The sequence below is a fragment of the Diabrotica virgifera genome, chromosome 9 (assembly GCF_917563875.1).
Source record: "Diabrotica virgifera virgifera chromosome 9, PGI_DIABVI_V3a".
Taxonomy (NCBI): domain Eukaryota; kingdom Metazoa; phylum Arthropoda; class Insecta; order Coleoptera; family Chrysomelidae; genus Diabrotica; species Diabrotica virgifera.
Genome location: NC_065451.1, coordinates 199030789 through 199055114, shown reverse-complemented (window position 1 = coordinate 199055114; position 24326 = coordinate 199030789). Strand labels below are relative to the sequence as shown.

At 31.0% G+C, this 24326-nt stretch overlaps 1 protein-coding gene across 6 annotated transcripts in view; it reads left to right on the top strand.

The window, feature by feature from the left end:
- LOC114334209 (band 7 protein AGAP004871) overlaps positions 1–24326 on the top strand; it is a 688330-nt gene that overhangs the window by 514767 nt on the left and 149237 nt on the right. The gene's annotated exons all lie outside the window — the stretch shown is intronic.

Here is a 24326-nt window from a genome sequence, read left to right as displayed (position 1 = left end):
GTGACTATACTGGACTACAAACATCAGTTTGTCATTATGTGGTTTTAGGAACCGTCTTTGAATCCATTTAAAAAGTGATTTATTGACATAAGATCTGATAGGGTAATTTATTAAATGTGGAATTTTTTTCCCATGCATAAACTGAACAGGCCATTAACATCTTGTTTCGTATAGATATTATGAGCCGAAAGAATGTGAAATTTAAATGGGACGTATTATTTCATTTTGAAAAAATTATTAAAAATTTAAAATTAAAATTAGCAAAGTAGTAATTGAAGCGTGTCGCCACACATCCTTAATCTCTGTGTTCTACAATTTATAAGTCAAGAGGACGACGAATAAAGGAGACGAAAAGGACTCTACAATATGCAGTCACATTCTGTTTATTCTCCTAGAAAAAAATCCAACGAAAGTTGGTTCCGAATACTCAAAATATGAGTAAAATAAAAAATGAAAAACAGCTTATTTCGGTTTCATTTCGGTTCAAAGATGATCATCATCCCCATACGTACGTTTCGGTCTCTCTAGACCTCCGCAGTGTGGCTAACACTGAGGTACTTCTTGGACTTTCGGACTCCACATCTTACATTCTTAATGTAAGTAAGAAAGTGCGTTTAGATTTACTTAAAAAAAAACAAAATTTTGGAGGAAGTTAATAAAAACTCTAAAATTTGGTTCATTCGGTTCATCAAATTGCCTTTGCCTATGTGATTATAAAAAATCGCAAGATATTATTCAGAAAATGTATGACATTCCAAGCAACGGATCACATAATGGTACGAGATCCGAATAGAAGTTCAAAATGTACCCATTTGCTTGCCGGATGAAACATTTTTCTTATTAAATTTCATACATAGATAAATATTTCTAGCATGGGTTGCCTATCAAAATCGCGTCATAGCTATCCTTAAGTGGGGCCGAAGGGGTTGAAATTAATATTCCAAACCCATTTTTTTTAAAGCATGGTAGAATTATTTTATTTTTAAATTAAACAGGCATATTTTTAAAATAAGCCAACGGTGGCAAATTTTTAAAAGACATCTCAAAATATAACGAATTTCGAGGTGGACACCAGAACTCATCATTGAATCATGTTTAACAAAAAATTCAAAAATGTTTTATTAGCTTATGAGATTTTGGAGTTAACGCCGCCAAGTTTTTTTAGTTTTATCTAATTTTGAATTTTTGATATTACTCAGAAATCTAAACAAAAAATTTCTTTTGCAAAAAGAGTGAAAATCAATATATTTATTATTGTTAAACAAAAAATAAGCATAAAACAAAAATATTTTGACAGCATTACCTCAAGAAATGTCGAATGAAAATATATACAAAATTCCAGGTGAGTTGGTCAAGTAGTTTTTGAGTTACAATGTCTACAGCCTGAAAAAAGCAGTTTTTAGAAAAACGCGTTTAAAGTATTTTCAACTTTTATTTTCAATTTCTTTTTTGTCTGTCAAATGGTAAAGTGATGCAAACCGAAATATGTATTTAAATCGCGGAGTAATTTACAAAAGAAAATAAGAACAGCTGTTGACCGTTTCTCATTACGCTCAAACCCGTTGGCACGAACTTGCTATAAAACGAGTCGAAGGTAGGGTGGTAGGGAGATAGTGTTAAATAGCTCTAGCTTTGACTCGTTTTGCAGGAGGTTCGCGCCAGCACGCTTGAACGTAGTGAACAACGGTCAACAACTGTTTTATTTTCTTTTGTAAATTACTCCGCGATTCAAAGAGATATTCCGGTGTACATCATTTTAAGATTTGAAAGAAAAAAAAGAAATTAAAAATAAAAACTGACAATACTTTAAAAGCGTTTTCCTCAAAACTCCTTTTTTCAAAGGCTGTAGACGTTGTACCTCAAAAACTACTTGACCAACCCACCTGGAATTTTTTATATACTGTCTTTAGGCATTCCTTGAAGTAAAGCTGTCCAGATATTTTTTGTTGTATGCTTATTTTTTGTATAACAATAATAAACATGTTAATTTTCACCCTGCTATACAAAAAAACTTCGTTGTTTTGATTCTGAGTGGTATCAAAAAGTCAAAATTAGATAAGACTAAAAAAAACTTGACAGCGTTACCTCGAGAAACTCATAGGCTAATAAAATCTTTTATCTACTCTATGTCATATTATGTATAAGTTTTAGTTTGTGAAACTGTCATTATAGATAGCAGTGGGTGAAGTGTTTAAAGTGTGCGTGAAGTAACAATGTATTTTTCCACCTACCTCTACCGAAAGTATACTTTTCCGGACCTGATTGTAGGGAGCAAAGTTGTACTTTTCCTCCCTAGGGAGGAAAATATTTTTCCTCCCTAGGGAGGAAAAGTAAAAGTGACGTCATAATATTTCATTCATGAAATATAACTTATTGACGCCCTGTATAATATCTATTTTACATTACGAAGTATCTATACATTTTAACGTTTATTTACAAAACATCCTGTATTTTGCAGAATGGTAAAAAACAGTAAATTGTTATTTTGATTTAACAATGTTTACATTCATAATTTGACTTATATTTGACAGCTGACAGTTATATTGTACCTACTTGTTGTTTTAGTTCTAATAAATTTTGTTGGTTAGTTACATAAATAAATTAAGAAAAAATGACAAAATGACTTGTTATTTGAGGAAGGTGGAAAAACCATATGTATAACATGGGAGTAAAGTGCCTTTTCCTCCCTTGAATGATTACTGCCCTCCGCTACGCGTCGGGCAGTAAACTTCATTCTCGGGAGGAAAAGTTACACTTTCCTCCCTTGTTATACAAATAGCTATTAAATGGGACTTACTTTTCGCACTGTTTTTCACACACTTTCATATAATCAAACATCCTTAACTTTCGCGTTGTCATGGTGATGACATAATGAGCAATAAATTACTACAAAAGTTTTGACAGTTTTGTGTTTTGAAAGAAGTTATAATTTTTAAATGTCAAAGTTCTAAAAATTGTAGAATAGAAATGAATTCTAGTGACGAAGAGTTAGAGTTTTTTATTTGTTTATGATAGAGTAGATAAAATATTGTATGAAACTGAGCGTGAAGTACTTTTTGCGAACTTACGCGATGTATAGCACTCACGCCGCTCTCGCTCGTGCTCTAAATATCGCGTGCGTTCGCAAAAAGCATACTTCACGAACTGTTTCATAAATAACTATTTGAATTTTTTGTTTACCATTATCCAATGATGAGTTCTGATGTTCGCCGCAAAATTCATTATATTTTGAGGTGTCTTTTAAAAATTTGCCACCGTTGGCTTATTTTTCAATATTTTTCCTTGAACTTTTTCTTGAATAATCTATGAATTGTACTAAATATGCCTATTTAATTTAAAAATAAAATAATTCTACCATACTTTCAAAAAAATGTGTTTGGAATATTGATTTCAACCCATTCGCCCCCCCCCCCCCCCCCCCCACTTTAAGGATAGCTATGACACGATTTTTATAGGCAACCCATGCTAGAAATATTTGTCTATGTATGAAATTTAATAAAAAAAAGTTTCATCCAGCAAGCATATGGGTACATTTTGACCTCCTATTCGGATCTTAGACTATAAACGAGCACATAAATGAACCAATAATTTTATGGGACAATTGATGATTTCAAGTAAATTTAAACATTTAACCTTAAAATGTAACTTAACAGTTAACATTCTTATCTCGTATTTTCTGCCACTCATATATTTTTCTTGTCGTAAAATGCTCACTTGTCTGGTTGTTCAAACTTATTTCTACCGCAACAAATGGAAAGAAAAGCTAGAACATTCTAAAACTGCCGGAGGCAAGGCAAGCGTCAAGTGCGTGACAACATATTGTTTGCACACTTGCAGAGCGTTAACTTCGTTGCAGTCGAGCAATTTTAAGAGAAAAGTTGAATAAAGGAAACAAATAACAGTTTTCAGTAGATGTAAGATGGTTAAAAAACAAATTATTATCGCTTGCTAATGCAGTCGCTCACCAAGTGAGTAGCTCACTTTCAAAACTCGTTATGTCCAAAAATATAAAAAAAAATGAGATAAGGTTGCCATTTTGTAGAGTAATTCCAGAGGAACATTTTAGTGTATTCATTTGACTGCAAAGTCCGTTAAAACCAAACGAAATAAATGAGGAAAATCTACAAACCGCTGCAAAACTCGTTATGTCACTCTCTCGGGCTGCCACAAAACTCGTCATGTCCATTCCCCCGAAACAGCTTCAAAACCCGTCATATCCTATTCAAATGTATCCATCATACAAGGCAACTGCATCAGAACTCGTTTAGTCCAATAGTTGTCAAGATTTTGTTTTTCAGATATTTTGTAGTTTCATACCTATTTACTAGCCTAAATTATACTATGTTGGTAATACAACATAACAGCTGTAGTTTGCAATGCAGATGATGCGGAATATTTCTTATTCTTCTCTGATAACTGAGAAAACAATCTAACCTCTTCTTCGTGTTTATTCCCGGTGTTAGTTGCAACAATCAATTAGCATTATAGTTAAATAATGAACCTGTTTTTCCTTAAAAATAGACAATAAATTGATTATTATGCATTGAATTAAATACAGCATTCAAATTATATCACAGCATTCAAATTGTATCACAGCAAAGTATCCAGAACTAAAAACCATCATGGCCAGTACTGCTGCAAAACTCGTTAACTTCTCTAAACTGCTGCAAATATCGTTATGTCAAAAAGTTTTTTTGATTTTTTTGGTAAACCTTTAATGTGAGATTTTTGCCATCAAGTACTTATAATAAGCTATTTTTAACACTTAAAATAAAAATAAATTCAAAATATTGTGTGCTAAAATAAACTAGCCACAGTTTTTTGCAGTTTCTAAAACTTTTGTTTATACGGACATAACGAGTTTTGAAACTGAGCTACTCAATTTTAAACACTTTCTTTACTTCAATAGTTTGCATCAAATCTTTAGACGTTAATTTGACTGACTTTTCTTCAATGCAAATAAAGGAAAATTTGCAGACATATGCATTCGTGGGAACAATATATGAGTAGTCAATAAAATTTTTTTTATGTTTATTAATTGTTTAAATAAAAAAACGGTTTTAGTGGAAAATGCTTAAATTCTCTTGTTTTTTACAATGTAGAAACTTGAAACTTTTACACATTGTAGCTAATGATATGAACTATACACAATTTCACTTTTTACGTTAATTGTTCACGTTATGCTTTATAAATAAACAATAAATTTTCAAATTTTGAACGCTCGTATATTTGTTTATATATAAATCGGCGTTTATTCGTGTCAAATTTCAATACGATACGAAACAAAACTTCAACCAAAATTCGAATTCAAAAATTCGTGTTTTTATCGTAGTCTTCGAAAAACCACCGGTAGGGACGTTTTGTGCTACAATTAACATTAGAATTCGTTTTGTCGTATTAATTAAATAAACGCTTTTCTTTAGTTCAATCGTTTGGGTCAAATCTTTGGACGTTAATTTTACTGCCTTTTCTTCAATGCAAATGACTAAAAATTTGCAGACATATGCATTCTCGGGAACAATACACGAATAGTCAATAATTTTGTTTATTAATTGTTTAAGTAAAAAAAAAACGATTTTTAGGGAAAATGCTTAAATTCTCTTGTTTTTTACGATGAAGAAATTTGAAACTTTTACCGATTGTAGCTAATTATATGAACTATACATAATTTCACTTTTTACGTTAATTGCTTACGTTTTGCTTCATAAATATGCAATAAAGTTTCAAATTTTTTGCCGAATCCGACTACTTTTCACTTTTGTACATCATATGTTTTATACATATTTTAATAAATATGACGATATATTTTAATGTTTGAAAAGTGTAAGACTTAAAAGTAAAAAATAAAAAAATATGAAAAAAATATTTTTAAGAAACGCTTTTCTTGAGTTACGAGTGACTAAAATTAAACATATTATAAAAAAATCAACTAAAAAGCAAAAAATAAAAAAAATTGAAAAAATCTAACACATTCGTTAAAGAAAAGCGTGGTGTGAAAACTGTTTATTCGATGAAGACGCTCCACGCTTTTATTTGACGAATGTGTTAAATTTTAAAAAAAAAAATTATTTTTTGCTTTTTCGTTGATTTTTGAAAAGCGTTTCTTAAAAATATTTTTTCATATTTTTTTTATATATTACCATCAAATTATAAATAATAACAACTGATCTATATTGATTATAAAAAACTGAAATGGAATATTCATAAGGAAAAGAGTAAAGTGAAAATATCATAAAACACTGGGAAAATTCACTAAAACAAAAAATGTTTATTTCAAATATCAAATATTATAAATAAATAGCACCAAGTAATTAAATAAAGTAGGTAATCAAATAAATATATTATACAGGGTGTCCAGAAACTCTACCGACAAGCGAAGACAGGAGATTCCTCAGATAATTTTAAGACAATTTAATCCAATTCACCTAGTCCGAAAATGCTTCCTAAGAGAGCTAGAGCTCTTTGAAAATGGCGTCATGTAACCTACTTAGTTTTTCTTAAATGCCTCCAGAATGCTTCTATTTAGAAAAACAAAAATTGGTATGCACATTTACTTTCTAGAAATGAATTGGTACGCGTATTTATCTTCCAAACATAAGTCTATTCCATCCATTGCTAATTTCTAGTACCGATCATAGGCGTCCGTTTTGGGTAGGGCAACGGTTATTTTATCGCCTAACTTTTTTGTCTTAAACTTTAAAGCATTTTTGATAGTGGATTAATAAATTAGGAGGTATTGTAGTACTAAAAGGTACTCTTGCTTTAAGTCGGTAGGACACACCGTTTTCTAGAAAAATAAATTTAAAAGTTTTTCGTTTTTCAAATTAAAAAAAAAATTAAGAAATTTTTCAAAAAAAAAAACGATGTCTTTTACCAACTTAAAGCAAAAGTAACTTTTAGTATTTGAATACCCATAATTTAATAATCTAGTGTCAAAATTGCTTAAAATTAAAGACAAAAAAGTTATGCAATAAAATAACTGTTGACCTACCCAAAACGGACGCCTATGACCGGTACTAGAAATTCGCAATTAATGAAATTGATTCATCTCTGGAATATAAATAAATGTACCAGTTTTAGTCTTTCTAAATAGTTTTTGAAGTTATTCTTCTTTAGGCGCGATGCGATTGAGAGTAAAATTTCATATATCTGCGCGCATGCGCACTCAGACAGTACCTAATAGTTCGTTGCTAATCTTTCAAGATAGGTATGTATGTATCTGTATCAGCGCAAATAAGTCATTAAAAGAATATATTAGTGTTTTTAATAAATGTATTATTTATTACAATTTTTGGATTTGTCTTTCTCTATAGTAAGATAATAAAATATTATGTAGGTATAACATTTTTATATGTCTATTTGTCACCGTGTTGTGTAACTATATCCGAAACTTACGTGTCATTTAAAGAAGCTCGGTGGCCTAGTTGGTAGAGCGTTGGGTCAGTGACTGGAAGATCGCACCGGTCGCGGGTTCCAATCCTGGACGATTGATATATTTTTTTAATTTTTGGTTGTTTTAATAAAAATTTTTTGAAAGTGGTAGATAAGAAAGTTAGTTTAATATTTAAATAAAATACAAATAAACGGTTAAGTATATTTACTTCGTTGAAATTATATAATAGAAGAATAACTTCTTACGTGCGTACAAAGTACACACACATTCATTTTTTTTTATTGTTTTTTTATTTAAGAAACGAAAAATTTTCAAATCAATTTTACTAGAAAACGGTGTATCCTATCGACTTAAAACAAGAGTACCCTTTAGTACTAGAATACCTCGAAATTTAATAATTCAGTGTCAAAAATGCTTAAAAATTAAAGACAAAAAAGTTAGGCCATAAAATTACCGTTGCCCTACATAAAACGGACGCATATGATCGGTACTAGAAATTCGCAATGGATGGAATAGAGTTATCTCTGGAAGATCAATAGGCGTACCTATTTTTGTTTTTTTTTTAAATAGAAGCGTTCTGGAGGTATTTAAGAAAAACTAATTACAAGACTCCATCTTCAAAGAGCTCTAACTCCTTTAGGAAGCATTTTCGGACTAAGCGAATTGGGTTAAAATATCTTAAAATTATCTGAAGAATCTTCTGTCTTCGTTTGTCGATAGAGTTTCTGGTATATCAATAAAGTTATTATAATACGTCTTAAGGAAGATGAGAAACGGTCTTAAGTAACCTATGTCCTGTGTTCTGCAAAGGATTAACTATGTATTAAAAATAAAAATCTTGTAGTTAAATGAGAAATAAATTTAAATACACAAAAGGAACAAAAAATTTACCATTTTGGTTTAAACCTGTTTAAAATAGATACTCTACAAAAATAATAATTAACATAAAATTAATACAAAACCAATTGGAAAGTCCCAGTAGCTGGCTGTATACCATGATTAAAAATCAAACAGAACAAGTAAAAACTTCGTTTGTATAATGGTCTAAAAAGTTTATTGAAAAACTATTAAAAAGTCATCCAAAAGGATTCGCAAAACGTCTTCAATCTAAATCAGATCATCTTCAGTGCCTAGAACGAAATATTTCCACGTTAGAATGAATACAAAAGGTTAAAATTATGACTAGTTAAAAAAAATGTGGAACATACTTACGTTCTGCTTAGTACATGAAACTAGCAACCTTGTAGAATAGGTGACATCGAGAAATATGATTTACATTTTTTTAAAATGATGTTAGTGGCGACTCTAAGGGCAACATGATTCACTGCTCGATGGTAACGTGTGGTACTTGCCAGTTGGATGGACACAGACCAAAAAGAATATAGGAGATGACAATCTATTTATCAGACTGAAGTGACATGGCAAGACAGGTAGTCAATTTTTGGTTATGAATTTAAATTCAAATTATCAGTTAAGCTGAATGGATGTTAAAGTGGAATTTAAATTATAATAAAATTAGATTCTATTGTAAAAGTCCAAAAGGTAACTCTCTGTTACAGAAAGAACTGTTGTTATTGTTATGTTAGTAAAAATGTTATTCATAGTAAAATCAATGACATCATTGATCACAATTTAAAAAAGAAGAGAAAAAAGTTTAATTTAGTTTTGAAATAAAATAGAACTGAAAAAACTTGAATGTAAACAACTAATGGAAGGAAAATACCAGAAAACTAGTAATATAGTAAAAAAATTGAAAAAAGAGTAATGTTGGTTGCCTATGATTATGGTTGTAATGGGTAACAGAGAAAGAGAAAATTGATAAATTCAGCTGATTATTATTTGAATTAGTTAACTAACAATTTGAAATCTATAGATGGTACTGGAGTGAACAGACTGAAATGGGTGAAAGAAATTTTTTTTTTATATTACTGTAGAAGTTTTTTAAAAAGAGAGGTTTAGCAAAAAGCAGGTTAAATACAAAATAAAAAATAAGTAGTAGTGATTCCCTGCAACATTACCATATCAGGGTTTTGCCGAGACCGTTAAAAATTGGCAATTTTCAACTTGCATTTTTGACCAAACAGTTCATCTAAAAAAAAGTAAATACTGATATTAGTAGAGAGTTTTAAGTGCTTTAATTTCTGTTAACAGACTATTTACTGAAAGTTGATAGTTTTCGAGATTTAAGCAAAAAAGCTAGAAAAAACCGAAATATTACAATTTTTTGCGATTTTTTAAATGTTCCGTCACGAAATTTTGTCCGCAAACGTCATATTCGGATTTATCAGCCCAAAATACATATATAATGGAGAAAATCAACCCCAAAACTTTCCTAGTCAAGACACAATTTTATTGAATTATTAGTGACCATTGGAGAATTTATTCATAAAGAATGCTAGGAGGACGACACCCCCGATGAACCGATTAAAAGAGAAAGACGACTTGACTTGACAGACGATCCAGCGAAAGGAAGAACCTCTTTCCAACGATGTCTCATACGTTACGATCCAACTAGCCTTTCTACCTCCACCACAAGAGGCTCAAAAAATTATAAGTACCTTATATTTTGGTGGAGGTAAATATTTTAATTCTTATGGTCGCATTCTAAGCCGAGCTGCCTAATTATCTCTATTAGGCGGTAATATTTTATTAAAATGTATTCTTATAAACGGACAAACTTATTGAGGAGTAAATGAAAAACGTTTCAGGATCTTAAATTTCTAGTAAAACTACGAATAAAGAGGTACTGGAAATAATGAACACACCTCCTCATCTCTGCCGGCCTCAATTAAAACGTGGTATCTGCAAAAAATTGAAAATCGAGTTTTTGCTATATGTGGTTTCCTTGTGACCTTATTTATGTTTCTCCAATGTCTGAAAGCCGTATAATTTTATTTACTACAAAAATAAACAAATCGGAATATGCCGTATGTGCTAAATTTCAATAGTTGCTTAATTAAAAGGGGGTATCTACAGAGTATTCAACTAAAAAGCGGTATGTGCTAGTGATATCATGTACTTGCCGCGTTTTAATTGAGCACAGCACATTTACCGCGTTTTTATGGAGACTCGTGTTGCGACCTTGTATTTTGAACATTTATGACATGTAGGTATTTTGCGCATATAATAAACAATTATAAGCTATTTATTTTTCTTTTTTGGTAACTATTCTTCCTTGTAAAAAATTCTATTTGTAAATAAAATGCAGATACGACACTATTTATGATCCAGTAATATGTCCACTGCACAATTAAAACGCGGTATATGACTTTTTATTTACAGCATTGATAAAAACATGATTTTATTTAAGAATATATTTTTAAATAATGTTCAAGTATCATTAAAACATGGCTTGCGTTAAAAAGTTGTCAAAACATTATAGAGTCCTGAAAAAAAACTGTCAGAGCCGATTTCTCGGTTTTAAGTTGGCTGCACATACCGCGTTTTATTTGAAGAGGGCAGATTTGGTCAATACCATCAAAATTAGAAAGACGTCATATCTAGGACTCATAATGCACCATAAGGAATTTGAGCAGATCCAAGTAATATTAGAAGGCAAGATCGAAGGTAAAAGGGGTATGGGAAAAAAGAAAAAATATTGGCTACGAAACATCAGAGATTGTAGCCAACAGGAAATGACTTAATTCATCAAGCCTAGAACAGAGAGATAATTGTCATATTGATCGCCAACCTCAATAGAGAAGGCACTTAGGAAGAGGAGGAAATTTCTATTCCTAAAACCTGGTTATTAGTATAACCGGTATTTAAATACCATTTCGTTATATAAGTATAACGTTTACCATATAACTTCGTTTTTCAATACCATTTATACCAGCGGACAACTACCTAATGGTTGGTCTAATTCACTGTTAATAGCTCTACCTAAGAAGACAACAGCAAAAATATGTGCTGATTATAGAACCGTTAGTTTGTTAAACCATTTATTGAAAATTTTTCTGAATTTAATACATGGTCGTATCTACAATAAATGCGAAGAATACCTGGATGACACACAGTTTGTTTTCCGTAACGGGTTTGGAACGAGAGAGGCACAGTTTGGAATGAACGTACTTGCTCAAAGATGTCAAGCTATATCTGTAGACATATACTGATATTTTATTGACTTCCAAAAGGCATTTAAGCGTGTTAAGCACGCTATATTAATCGAAGCTCTAAAAGACATTGGCTTGGACGGCAGAGATGTTCGAATAATTGCAAATTTATATTGGAATCCAACAACATTAGTTTTTGTAGATGGTGTGGAATCACAGGCTCTTAATATTAAAAGAGGAGTACGGCAGGAATGCCTCTTGTCACCCCTGCTTTTCAACGTTTACTGAAAGAATTTTCAGAAAAGCACTCTCTGAAAAACAAGAAGGAATACTTGTGAACGGTGAAGTCATCAATAATTTGCGATTGTGCGGACGATACAGTACTCCTAGCTTCTAGTCAAGAAGATCTGCAAACACTACTTGACAGTGTCGTTGAGAGTTGTAGGGAGGCAGGTCTGGATCTGAACATACGAAAAACCAAAATACTCGTAATAAGTAAACCACAGCATATAAAACCGTATATATGTAAATAATACCAAACTTGCAAGTTGATAAAATCGTTTACCTTGGACAGCAATTAAATTGTAACGCAGAAAGTCACGGCAAAATTAGATGTAGGATAGAGCAGGCTAGAACCGCTTTTAGAAGGATGTCCAAGGTGTTATATAACAAAGACCTAAAATTGGAAATGAGGATCCGCCTACTTCGCTGCTACGTGTTCTCGGTCTTACTTTATGGTGTCTAGTCCTGGACTGGGAATAAAATCGATCTAAACCGCCTTGAGGCTTTCGAAATGTGGTGCTATAGAAGAATTTTAAAAGTTTCCTGGGTGGAGAAGATTAGAAACTCCACAATACTAGAACGTCTCAGCAAGACTACTGAGATCACAAAAAGCATCAAGCAGAGAAAGCTAGAGTATTTCGGGCATGTAATGAGAGGTCCTAAATATAGGTTGTTACAAAATATCATGCAAGGAAAAATAGCAGGCAAACGCAGTCCAGGACGAAAAAGAACCTCATAGTTGAAGAACTTGCGAGATTGGTATGGTGTTGATACAAGCATGCTATTTAGGGTGGCAGTGAGTAAAATTAAGATAGCTATTATGGTAACCAAAGTTCTGAAAGGACATGGTACATAAAGAAGAAGGTATTTAAATAAGCGAATTCGACTGTATTTAAAAGGATGAAACTTTAAGGGAACATAATGAATACTACTAGAAACGAAGACAATATGTGATTGCTGGAGGGAAGATAGCGGCTTAATGTTATTTATGCAGCTTTTTTTTGGTCTTTTCTCGTCAGTCTTCTTATTAAATTTAAAACGTAATTCAAAGGAAACCATAGGAATTACATAATTTTCAATTAAAACTGAATGTCACTTTCTTTATTAAAAACTTTTAAAAAATATACAGGGTGATTGATTAGTGGGGTAAAGCTCAATAGACCCGCTATAGTAATAAATAGCAATAAAAGTTAATTACAAAAATTTTAGCCACCTTTGAGCTTCACATTACAAAATTAGTTAGAATGTTACAGAGTGTTGCTACATTGTTACATCGATTACCGGATTGATAATCAGTAATCCGTCAATTGTCAATTCAGTCATGGCTTATTTAAAATTTAGATAAATTTAGACACCTAAAATAATTTGCTCTGAAAAATGAAAATATCTTGAAAACGAATAAATCTGGGCATAAGGAATGTTATATAAAAATTAAAGTACGGTAATGTTATTTTTCAATAATGATATAAAATACATTCCATTTAACATTACTGAAAAAATAATGTACTTGCGTTTTGACTCACCCTGTATTTCATATAAAGAAAATTAGCAATGTCAATAATTCCTAAAAATTTTAATAATAAATAAAAAAATACGGCATTATTAAACCATAGCTGTTGTGCTTATTTTTATTTATACAGGGAGTTGAACTTGTTATCATTTTCATACATTTCATACATTTTCATACAAAATTCATTACAAAAACTTTGTAAATACCCTGTATAACATAACAAACGTGTATATTTTTGTGATGGAGAAGTTAACAGGATTTCGATTATAAAATAAAATATAGGGTGTTCCATTTAAAAAAACTTAAGTTAGGTCTGCCACTGTGTTATCGAACACGCTGTAACATTCTAAATTTTGTAATGTGAAGCTCAAAGGTGGCTAAAATTTCTGTTATTAACTTTTATTGCTATTACTATAGCGGAGCTATTGAGCTTTACCCTACTAATCAATCACCCTGTATGTAGACCATTCAGTATGTGTTCCAGTTTTCCCATATCATAGAACACATTTTGTTTATCACGCAGTAAAACTACAACAAAATTCCTAACTTTTACTTATTTACGGTCAAGAGTTATTTCCACAGGAAATCACAAATCCATGTTAAGGTTCGATTCTGGACGTAGCAGCGTGTAGCAGGTAATTTCGGGTGTCGTAAAACTTGCCACAAACAAAAATACTAACTTTTTCAATACTAAAACCAATTTTGTAGGTTATCCTTGTGACCATTCTGAATTTATAAAATCACTAACTCAGGAACGTAGGTGTCTTATTTATGAAAGGGTTTTGCGGATTCTAAGACAAATAAAAAAGGTTTTTAAACCAAGAACAAATTTAATTGCATGGAGAAGAATATAGAGAACTTTCATTATTTAACAAATAAAAAAAGAATGTTTGTAATTGTACGCACGTAAGGAGTTATACTTCTATTATATGATTTCAACGAAATCAATATACTTTAAACAGTTTATTTATATTTAATTTAACTATTAAACTAATTTTAATACTTACTACTTTCCAAAAAATTCTATTAAAACAATACCAAAAGTTAGAAAAATAAAAGAATAAAACACACACAAACACATTGAAAAATGCCACAAAGAAATGATTTCTGAACAATAATTGTTGCCAAAAATTTTAACTAAATTCGTATTTTCTGAAAAAAATTATATAATAATATACTTACAATCATAAAATGTATAAAAAAAAATAAAAAAAAAATAGTAATTTGCATTGGGGATCGAACCCGCTTCCCGTCGATCAAAATCAAAGTGCCTTCCCATTGCGCCATCTTCGCGTTTCTGTCATGTGGGAATATACACCAACTAAACGTTTACACCATAAACTTTTTGACAGTTATTTATTACTTATATGAATTTAATTAAATTAGTTTGATTTTTGTGGAATTAAAGAAATATTTTGTGGAATAACAATATATTAGGTGAATATTGGTAGAAATTTTGATGGTAATCAAATTATGTAAATCAAAGCATTACATACAATTTTGGTAGATTCATTTTAAATTTTCCAAATAGGTAGGTACCTATGTAATTTTCTTATTAGGATACTGAAACATTTACAATTATTACGTACCTGTCGCTTTTAAAAACTATTTAAAAAGTCACTACAATTATAAACTTGCTTTTTTCTCTGCCATCACAACAATAAAAACTAATATACACTTGTTTATCAATAATCTCCATATTTAACAATAATTATTGACAGATGATTTTAACACCCAATCAGATCCCGTATAACGTTTGAGCGACTAATACAATACTGTCGGTGTGCGCATGCGCCCAGGAAAATAAAAATTCACTCTCGTGCCTAAAGAAGTATAACTTCCAAAAAAATTAAAAAAATGGACAAATCAATAAAGTTACAAAAACTATGAAAAAAGTAATACAGTTTTCATTGACAACCCTAATATTACGTAGATCAGCGTTTCCCAAACTTATTTTTCTGTTGCCCGGTTATTTTTGTACTTATCCTTCGTGACCCACAATTTTTTTTGTATACCCTGGTATGTGTGTACAAGAAAACATATATTTAAATATTTATTATAGTTTTATATATTTTAATAAATAATAATTAGCTCAAAATGTAATAAAATAAAATAAAAATCAAATATATTATTAATGAGAAGTATGCAATTGTTTCTGGTTAACTAAAAAATTCACGTTTGGAGGAAAAAATATTAATATTATCCTCAGGTCCTTCCAAACGATTTGCATATGTATTTTTATTTTTGAGGAAAACCAGTATTTAAAAGCCCGCGTCACACCTGCAGGTCGCAACAAAATAAATTAGAAATTTTATCGCTTTTCCTGCTAAAACTGGGTACTCCTGGCGGCAAGGCAGTCAATAATCATTTAAATCAGGAAGGACTGGCTCGGATTATCTGTCCATTGTAAATGGATTCCTTATCCATACTTTGTTGCTGTGGATGGGGGAATATTCCTTCAGATTTGCCTCCAGAACAGGTGTTCCTTGAAAGCTACTGAAACCTCATCCTACAATGAATTCACGTTATACTCTTTTTGTAGTTCTGTTAGCTTTTTAAAAGCATTGTAAATTTCCTGCTTGCGCGCGACGTGTCCTCAAATTAATTTTTGTCGTTGCAGCTTCCACCCCCTCTTGTACTCTAAATACATTTACATTGCTACCTTGTAGTGTCATATTTACATTGTTCAAGAAGTCAAAAATATTACAAAAATAGCAGTGGCGTCAGTCAGAGCGCGGCCTTAAAATGCAAGATGTGAGACGACGAGACGACGCGACCCGGCATTTTTCTTTCGTGGACCGGTACCGGGTCGCGACCCACCATTTGAGAAACGCTGACGTAGATCATTCTTAACTCCGTCTTTCCATCTTCTTGGGTGATCAACTAACTTTCTGTCATCCAAACTTTGCTAGAAGGTTGTATTTAGTAGTCTTTCATCATTTGCTCTCACTATTGTTCTGTCCATCCTATACGATTTGCTTTGACGTATCGTACTATTTTTCCTCTCCTAGAGTTCTCTGAGTTCCTGGTTGTGTCTTCGTCTTTAGGGCCAAACCAGACGGGCTACTCTGCAGCGCTACTCGGTGGATCCCATAGATTTAAGAAGCCCGAGATGTAACATGAACCTATTTATGTAGATAGCTGTGCGAATATTGTATTATTTCTAAACAGAATCGCTGGGGTAGGGAGCTTCTACATAAATGAAACAGAGTTGGATTCAGAATAAATAATAATACCTATTTATTGAATTAGTTTCGAATATAACACAAAATAATATATAAAATTCACAAGGAAAAGAAAAAGGTTTTCCTGTAGTTGGCTGTATACCATCAATCACAAAATTGGAAAGAAATCCTTTGTAAAAGGTATAAAAATTTTTTTTATTAAAAAATCCCTTAAAAGGGCTTCATCACAACAAAACGTTTTCGATTTTTATAAAAAATCATCATCAGTGTTAGATACACTGGATGCTAGCTGAGCCACAAAAGAAAAATATTTGGGTAAAAACCCTTTACATAAAATATAGATGCCTTAAAAGTGCATACTTCAGTAAAAAGGCCTGTGATGGTCACATGTGTCACATTATCCTGTTTGCCATGTGACCATCAAAGGCCTTTTTACTGAAGTATGCACTTTTAAGGCATCTATATTTTATGTAAAGGGTTTTTACCCAAATATTTTTCTTTTGTGGCTCAGCTAGCATCCAGTGTATCTAACACTGATGATGATTTTTTATAAAAATCGAAAACGTTTTGTTGTGATGTAGCCCTTTTAAGGGATTTTTTAATAAAAAAAAATTTTATACCTTTTACAAAGGATTTCTTTCCAAAATAATATATACTTATTTAACTAATTACATTAATCGTATTGACTAATCACAAAAAACAAGAAGTTATCTTAAATTTAAAATTAATATTTTAATGTAGGATATGCACACGTTTGAAATATACTTTGTTTACGGTATATTTATAACATAAAGTTTTACAATAAAAATAATAATCAATGATCAAAAAATAAAAAATATTTTCATTGTCCAAAAAATAATGTCATTTTATTATGAATAATTCTTTTACTTTTACTAGTATCTATAATTGTTTTATTATAATAATGAATTCGGACCTTAATGTAGGTGAAAATTATTAATTTTAATAAATTGGAATAATGTGACTCTAAAAAGGAATAATGTTTAAAATGGTTGTTTAAGTTCTTAAATAATAATTGTTCTGTTAATTATTTTAATATTTGGACAATATCAACATTAATACGTTTATTAACGTTTATGTGGAACTGTAGCACTTTTTCGGCAGTAGAGCAAATAATAACAACATCTTTGGATGGATCAGTTAAATTTATTGTATCTCTTTGGTTGATGAATGATGTCAACAAGCCTGCTCGGTCTCCTGTAAGTGCGTTTACACAATCTTCACATTTCAAAAGTCTCGATATTTTATAAATGACATATCCTGAAATGTATATAATAACTTCTCTCTTGTAATGTGCAAATGATAAGTTCCTTAATTGAAGTGATATAAAATTTGTATTGGATATGTTATCGCTATCATCAACACATCCGTCTTCAACAATTCGTTCTATGCCTTAAGACTTATTAATTATTTTTTCAGGAGCCATAACTGTAATCAGTTCAAAAGGAATACAATTTCCTCTAAAACTATCCCTTAGTTCTAAACGTTTTAACATTTTTTTATAAGCTGCCTTAAACTGTTTAGAAGTTGGATTATTGTTATAACCCCCATTGATCTAATTAACCCAAAAAAAAGTTATACTACTTTAGGCGCGATTGAGAGTAAAATTTCATAATACTGCGCGCATGCGCACGCGGACAGTATGGCGTTTAGTTGCTGAACCTTTCAAGTTATATACAGTCGGAAAAATGAAAGAATACCCATGAAAGAACATATAAAACACGCTGTATTTTCCTGTCACCGTGTCACAAAGCATATTGTCCAGTGCAAGTACATGTCACAATAATTATTACATGTACTTGCGCTGGCCAATATTTTGTGTGACACGGTGACAGGAAAATACAGCGTGTTTTATATGTTCGTTCATGGGTATTCTTTCATTTTTCCTACTGTATAAATATATCAGTGCAAGAAAAGGTGTGAAAAGAATATATTAGTGTTTTTAGTAAATATATTTATTATAATTTTTGTGTCTTTGGATTTGTCATCCTCAGGAGTAAATAAGTATTATTAAAACATTTTATTGTATATTTATTATACTTGTCTGTTTGTTACCGTGAATAATTGTCATTAGGTACGTCCGAACCGATACAGACACAGTCCTCGTAGCGTATTTGGTATAGCATTCGGTCAGAGATCGAGAGGTCTTGAGTTCGAATCCGGAGCAATCCTATACTTTTTTTTTATTTTTTTGAAAGTAGTAAACTCAAAATTATTTTGGTGTTTAAAAAAATTAAAACAAACTGTTTCAAGTATATTATTTTTAAGAAATCATATAATAGATGTATAACTTCTTACGTGCGTACAAAGTACACACACATTCTTTTTTTGTATTTATTTTGTATATATTTTTGAAATATTTTTTTAAATTATATTAAATTGCATTGATATTATGGTATTATAATATCACCCTGTACAAAAGATGTTTAAAACTCATTCAAAGTCATTAATCCATGTAGTATCTGTTCTTGTATCAATAACCGCAAGTAACATTGAATTGTCATGTTTTGTTATTATTTAAATGTTTATATAAACATTAACTCGGTCGAGAAAGAAGATTATGATTATCGATGTAGTTGGAAGGTATTCACGTATAGGATAGGTCAAGTTAATATTGTAAACAACTTATGTAGTGAATCATCGACTTCGAATTAAATATAATGTTATCGGAAAACCTGAGTTTTAATTAATTGGGACCAGAAGGCATAACATCACACTATTTAATACATGGCTGATCCTGCAGACTAGAGGAGGTCTTCTGAAAGGAGCAGAGATGGCGGCACCAGCTTGGAAACGGAGACGGCGAAGATGGACAGGAAACCCAGTGAGCGACAGTGTAAAGACAAAGTGGAAATAAAATGTAAGTAAGAATGTCTATCTTTATTAAAAATGCTTCCCTCGTTTTATATTATTATTGAACATTGAATATTTATCTTTGCTGATTTTTGAATAATTTATGAAGTATCGATTTTTTTTTAAGAATATCTATGAATTTTGAAACATGAAGTGATTTTTGAATTGAATATTTTTATCAAAGTTTATTATGTATGCTATTATTGAATTTTTATTGAATTTTGAATTTTTATTGAATTTATTTGAAAAATCTCTATCCGATTTCGATTTTTAGTACGGTTATTTTTGAATATTATATGGAATATCGAATTTGTTTTTTCAAAAATTTCTATCGAATTTTGAGATATAAACTTATTTTGAATATTTTTATCTAACTTTTGCATATGCTATTTTTTTATTGAATTTTTGTCGAATATGTATACTATTATTGAATTTTTATTAGCCAGTTGTTTTTATTATTGATATTTATTGATTCTATAGATACATTTTCATCGATTTTGTGTTAAATTTTGTATGAGATGAACCTGAATTAATATTTTTTGAGTGATAAATGATATTTTTTTAATGAATAATGATTAGTGATGACATACGTTGATATAAGAGCTTTAAGACAAACATTGCTATAAGCAAGAGATATATTTTTAACGAACCGACCTGAAGAGTCGAGATAAAGAATCTGGAGGACTATATAGATAAGAAGAAGAACTAACAATATTATAAGCTAAATATTATGAGGCAACTTGAGACAATAAGAAACCCACGGCTCTTGTCAAATTAGGAAGGTACTAAGTGATTTATAGAAGCTTGAAAGCTTATTAGAGACCCACTCTGTGTTTTGAAGGGTACCTATTTTATTCATGATTATTCGTGAATAAACAACGGCCTCAAAGCAAGGGATTGAGGTTGTGATATTTTTAGAAGAATTTGAACCGCATAAAATACCTATTTCGTGTTTTGAGTTAACTATACCACCTAAATGGTGCGTACAGATCAGGGCGAAAATTCGGGTTAATATTGGCGGAGAACTAAGACATCCGAGTGAAACCTCTTTTATTAAGGTAAAACGAAGGTATCGGAGCTAGTAGAGGAAGTGATGATTATGATGTTATATGAAATGATATATGAGATAAATGATATATGATTGTTATATAAAATATGTATAAGAAGATGAATTATATACACTATAGAAGTGCTATTATATGAAGAAAAATTAATTATATGAGTTGTAGTACCAGACAAGAAGAAAAGAAAGAAAAAAGAGAATTTTTAGTAAAATATGTGGGAAAAATGAGGCGCTCCGAGGAAAAAGGGCGAATACGCCAGTTACAGTTTTTTTTTTAATGCAATGGATAGCCTGATCATTATTCGAACAATGTACCACCATAACATGGTTTATTCGTCCTTTCTATTCAGAACTATAATAGGTTGACTTAACGGAAGCAAACTGTATGAATCTTAAAAAGTATGGTAAATGTTCCGTGGAACAACGGCGAATACGCCACCGCTACGTCGGTACACAGCTAGCCCTCCCACTTCTGTCTTGCCAAATTTCTGAATAAAATTTCCGTGATTTCCGTCTTATTTTTACCGTTTTAAGCTACAGTGTCGTTTTGCTTGTCAAAACAAGTAGTTTTTATTTTGATTAGTTTGAATAGTTTGAGTTACTTTACTAATAAAGTTAAAATTTTACTGCTACAATGTCAGAAAGCGAGTTTACAGAAGACCAAAACAAAGGCTACAATAGAAAAAGGTCGAAAACTGAAGACACGTGGCAAAAGAATGTGAATAAAGTTAAAAGAAACTCAGGTGAAGAATACAGCACCATTAAAAACAGAAAACTTGTGCCTAAGCGGACTGTGGGAAGTCCCTGTTCCTGTGGATGTTTTGAGAAAGTAGGTTTGGAGAAAATTAGTATAATTTTTAAAAACTTTTGGGAATTATCTGAGTATAACCTACAAAACGCTTACTTATCTAAAAGAGTGAAATCTGTTTCTGTCAACCGTTGTCGCATTAAAAATCGACCTAGTCGAAAGTTACGTAGTATTGAGTACAGTGTACTTTTTGAAAGCAATGAATTTAAAGTCTGCAGAAAAGCATTCTATGCGATTCATGGTGTCACTGAAAAGAGGGTTCGAACTGTTTTGAATAAAGTATCCACAAGTGGCACTGTAGAATTGGACAGAAGAGGAAATAAAAATCCAGTTAACAAAGTAAGTGTAGAAATGAAAGAAACTGTAATGTTACATGTAAATAGTTTACCCAAATGTTCAAGCCATTACAGCAGAGCAAAAAGCCCTTACCGAAAGTACCTTTCCACAGACTTAAACATAAACAAGTTGTATGACCTGTACTGTGAGTGGATGACAGAAAATCACCCTTTAATTGACCCTGTCAGCTCACGGTTCTCTCGTGACACATTTAATAAAAAATTCAATATTGGTTTCAACCCTCCTAAGTCGGATACTTGTAATTTTTGTGACAAAACAGATATGGAACTTTCAAATTGTGATGATTTACAACGTAACCAATTGCAAGTTGCCAAGGAACTTCATTTAAGACGAGCCAAAGCAGTTCAAAAAATACTTAAAAGTTATAAAAGTAATAATGAAGACTCAGTTTCAGCAATTTGTATAGATCTGCAGCAAACTCTCCCTACCCCTAAACTGACGACATCTGTACAGTATTACAAAAGGAAGCTTTGGACCTACAATTTTGCAGTCCATGATGTTAAATCTGGAAAATGTGTTATGTACATGTGGAATGAAAGTACTGGAGGTCGTGGTTCATGTGAAATAGCAAGCTGCTTGTCCCATTACTTTGATTCTATGGATCATCAAGTCAAAAAAGTTGTGCTATTTAGTGACAATTGTGGGGGCCAGAACAAAAATATGAACATTGTTTTAGCTTGTTTGAAAAAAATTCATGAATTAAAATTTGATTTCATAGAACATTACTTTATGATTCCTGGACATTCATATTTACCTTGTGACAGGGATTTTGGTCACATTGAGTTAAGGCTTCGAAATATTGATGTTTATTCTGAAGACCACTATATTGACTTAATTCGTTCATCAAGGAAGGTCAGACCATTCAAAGTAGTAAAAATGACATCATCAATGTTTTTTGATTTCACTGCTCTTCAGAAGTTAATTACAAAAAGAAAATCAACTGCTAGTTTTAAAGATGGTAAAGTATTTCTTTACTCCAAGTTGTTCAAACAAGGGTTTTCCATACAACCAACGTACCAAAATGTTTTGTTCGAACAAGTTGTTTTGCAGAAAGGAAAAGTAGGAGAATATCAACGCCATTTGTTTGATTTATCTGCCGCAGTTTTGTCTCCTAAATACCAACAGCCTATAAAACTTTCAGAGGAAAAAATAAAAGATATCAAGTCACTTCTTCCATACATACCGCTTCATCATAGGAGTTTCTTTGATGAGCTGATCTCTCTCCAAGAATCACAAACCAATTTGGCAACGCTAACTGGAGAAAGTCAGGATGATGTTATGGATTTTTGCTTGAATTAATAATTTATTGTTTGGTGTTTTTTTCGTTTTTGATTTATCTTAAACAGAACATTTTTAATTAAAAAATGTTTTTCATATCATATCCTTTGAATAAAACTTTTTTCAATATCCTGAATTATAATTTTGGTTTAGATGGGGTGATCTTATTTGCTTAACAAGCAAAACTTTTTATAAAAAAAATAGTTTTTACCTAACCGCATTACAAAATTTTGATGACGTGTATATTCGCCCTTATTGAATTAAAAACACTTTTTCAACTTTAATCGCGTTTTTCTCAAAATGCCCATTTGGCGTATTCGCCGTTTGTCCACGGAGCGCCTCAAATGAAAGAAGACACATAAAAATTGCAAGAAAAGAAGCAAAATTAAGAAGATACTAAGCAAATAAGTAGCTAATCATTGAATTATGTCTAAAAATTAAAGTTGTAAATTTTTGTTTTCTCTAAAGTAACGTAAATTATAAATATCTTATTTTTAAAGGTAGATAATGAATTCAGGTTAAATTTTCGCGTAAAATGGAAGTATTTGAATTAAGGATAGACAATATCTTACAATAGTGTTAGTAGATAGTAAGCAAAGGGACACAAAAAGTGAAGTTTTTAGAGAGATTAAATATTTATTATAGGTACAAGAGAGTTATTAGAAGTTTTTTAGAGACATATTAGAAGTTTTTAGAGAGATTACATTTTTATTATAGGTACAATATTTTAAAGTTAGTAAGGCGTATATAAATAAATCAAAATAAGACTGAAATAATAAGATGAAATAGTAAAGTAACGTTAAATTCTTTTTTTATATACCATTTAATAGAGGTTTATGTAATATTTAGCTTAGCTTAGGAAGTATTAAATTCGAGATTTTATTACAATTAGATTAGTTACGGCTTATAGGCACTAAAAGACTATTTAAAAGTAAGGATCAATTTCATTCACTGTGGACACTGTTTTGATGAAGTGAATTAGTGAACGAAAAAAAAGGACGAAAAGACACGACGTGAAAGTACGGGAACTAGTAATAGGTTATAAAATACCAGTTTAGTATAGGGAAAATATGAACTTTTGTGTAAAATAGGAAAAAGAATATACATGTTTAGGGAAAATTGATTGATCTGAAACGTACCATGTTACAGTTAGTTAGGATAGTTAGGAAATTTAATTTTTGAAAATAGTATTAGGTAACCATAAACATTTTTGTAAAAGGGAAAGAGGAGCATCACATTTTAAAAATATGTAATTTTAACAAAACGGGGAGGTATGGTATTATAATATCACCCTGTACAAAAGATGTTTAAAACTCATTCAAAGTCATTAATCCATGTAGTATCTGTTCTTGTATCAATAACCGCAAGTAACATTGAATTGTCATGTTTTGTTATTATTTAAATGTGTATATAAACATTAACTCGGTCGAGAAAGAAGATTATGATTATCAATGTAGTTGGAAGGTATTCACGTATAGGATAGGTCAAGTTAATATTGTAAACAACTTATGTAGTGAATCATCGACT